General features: G+C 50.1%; 1 pseudogene; it reads left to right on the forward strand.

Annotated features, from left to right (window-relative positions):
- Positions 1-213: 213 nt before the first annotated feature.
- Pkm-ps17 (pyruvate kinase M1/2, pseudogene 17) lies at positions 214-1,987 on the forward strand (annotated as a pseudogene).
- Positions 1,988-2,824: the final 837 nt, after the last annotated feature.

The following is a 2,824-nucleotide window of genomic DNA, read 5'->3' on the forward strand; positions in this document are numbered from 1 at the left end:
CGCTCTCATCAATGGACAGATCGTGGAAACAGAAAATTAACAGAGACATAGAGAAACTAACAGAAGTTATGAACCAAATGGATTTAACAGATATTTATAGAACATTTCATCCTAAAACAAAAGAATAGACAGTAGCAACCTGTCCTGACTCGACAGACGTCTGCTTTAGGTATTGCAACAGGATCCGAAGTACACCAGAGGATCTCAGGAACCATGCCGAAGCCACACAGCGAAGCAGGGACTGCCTTCATTCAGACCCAGCAGCTCCATGTAGCCATGGCTGACACCTTCCTGGAACACATGTGCCGCCTAGACATTGACTCCGCACCCATCACGGCCCACAACACTGGCATCATTTGTACCATTGGTCCTGCTTCCCGATTTGTGGAGATGCTAAAGAGATGATTAAGTCTGGGATGAATGTGGCTCGGCTGAATTTCTCTCATGGAACCCATGAGTACCATGCAGAGACCATCAAGAATGTCCGTGCAGCCACAGAAAGCTTTGCATCTGATCCCTTTCTCTACTGTCCCATTGCGGTGGCTCTGGACACAAAGGGACCGGAGATCCGAACTGGACTCATCAAAGGCAGCGGCACTGCAGAGGTGGAGCTGAAGAAGGGAGCCACTCTGAAGATCACCCGGACAACGCCTACATGGAGAAGTGCGACGAGAACAGCCTATGGTTGGACTATAAGAACATCTGCAAGGTGGTGGAGGTGGGCAGCAAGATCTGCGTGGACGATGGGCTCGTCTCTCTGCAGGCGAAGGAGAAAGGTGCTGACTACCTGGTGACAGAGGTGGAGAATGGTGACTCCTTGGGCAGCAAGAAGGGCGTGAACCTGCCCGGTGCTGCTGTGGACATCCCTGCCGTGTTAGAAAAGGACATCCAGGACCTGAAGTTTGTGGTGGAACAGGACGTGGACATGGTGTTTGCGTCTTTCATCCTCAAGGTGGCTGACGTGCATGAGGTTAGGAAGATCCTGGGAGAGAAGGGCAAGAACATCAAGATCATCAGCAAAATCGAGAACCATGAAGGTGTCCGCAGGTTTGATGAAGTTTTGGAGGCCAGTGATGGGATCATGGTAGCTCGTGGTGACCTGGGCATTGAGATTCCTGCAGAGAAGTTCTTCTTGGCTCAGAAGATGATGATCGGACGATACAACCGAGCTGGGAAACTGGTCGTCTGCGCCACACAGATGCTGGAGAGCATGGTCAAGAAGCCACGCTCCACCCGTGCTGAAGGCAGTGACGTGGCCAATGCAGTCCTAGATGGAGCAGACTGCATCATGCTGTCTGAAGAAACAGCCAAAGGAGGCTGTTCGCATGCAGCACCTGATTGCCAGAGAGGCAGAGGCTGCCATTTACCATTTGCAGTTATTCGAGGAACTCCGCTACCTGGCGCCCATTACCAGCGACCCCACAGAAGCTGCCGCCGTGGGTGCCGTGGAGGCCTCCTTCAAGTGCTGCAGTGGGGCTATTATCGTGCTCACCAAGTCTGGCAGGAGTGCTCACCAAGTGGACTGGTACCACCCTCAAGCTCCTATCATTGCTGTGACACGCAATCCCCAGACGGCTCGCCAGCCCCATCTGTACCGTGGCATCTTCCCTGTGCTGTGTAAGGATGCCGTACAGGATGCCTGGGCTGAGGATGTTGACCTTCGTGTAAACTTGACCATGAATGTTGGCAAGGCCCGAGGCTTCTTCAAGAAGGGAGATTGGTCATTGTGCTGGCGCCCTGGCTCTGACTTCACCAACACCATGCGTGTAGTGCCTGTACCATGATGACCCTCTGGAGCTCCTCTTCTAGCCCCTGTCCCTTCCCCTCCCCTATCCTATCCATTAGGCCAGCGGCGCTGGTCGTGCTCACTCTGGGCCATAGTGTGGCGCTGGTGGGCTGGGACACCAGGGAAAATTAATGCCTCTGAAACATGCAATAGAGCCCAGCTATTTTTCATGGCTCTACTTGAGCCAGGGGTGAAGGAAGAATGCAGGTCAGGTTTCCCTCTGACTTTATCACAGAAGGGCAGCATTATCTCTGTGTTCTTTGCTCCTGTAGAAAGTTTTCCAGAGAATTCCCATCCCTGGCCTGGAATCAGGAGACAGCAAGAACAGAGGCTGGGGGACCAGGGTTCCCGTGTAGATGACTTTTGGCCCTGGCCCTGACTTGCTTTCCCAGCAGCTTTGGCCTCTCTCCTCCTCCTCGAGCACTCCATTGCTGTCCCTGCAGATGCTGCACTCTCCACCTTGTACTTTACAGCATCTCCAGGCCTGCTGCTATAGTGCCCACCTGAATGTCAATAAACGGCAGCGGAAAAAAAAAAGAATATACCTTCTTCTCAACACCTCATGGTACCTTCTCCAAAACTGATCTTATAATTGGTCACAAAACAGGCCTCAATAGATACGAGAAGATTGAAATAATCCCATGCATTCTATCAGAGCACGATGGACTAAGGCTGGTCTTCAACAACAACAAAAACAACAGAAACCCCACATATACATGGAAGTTGAACAATGCTCTACTCAATGACAACTTGGGTAAAGAATAACTAAAGAAAGAAGTTAAAAACTTTTAGAAATTAATGAAAATGAAAGCACAACATACCCAAACTTATGGGACACAAAACTCATAGCTCGAGTGCCTCCAAAAAGAAACTGGAGAGAGCATACTTGCAGCTTGACAGCCCACCTGAAAGCTCTAGAACAAAAAGAAGCAAATTCACCCAAGAGGAGTAGACAGCAGGAAATAATCAAACTCATAGCTGAAATCAACCAAATAGAAACATAAAGAACTATACAAAGAATCAACAAAAGCAGGAGCT

The sequence above is a fragment of the Rattus norvegicus genome, chromosome 1, assembly GCF_021556685.1.
Source record: "Rattus norvegicus strain SHRSP/BbbUtx chromosome 1, alternate assembly SHRSP_T2T, whole genome shotgun sequence".
Classification (NCBI taxonomy): Eukaryota; Metazoa; Chordata; class Mammalia; order Rodentia; family Muridae; genus Rattus; species Rattus norvegicus.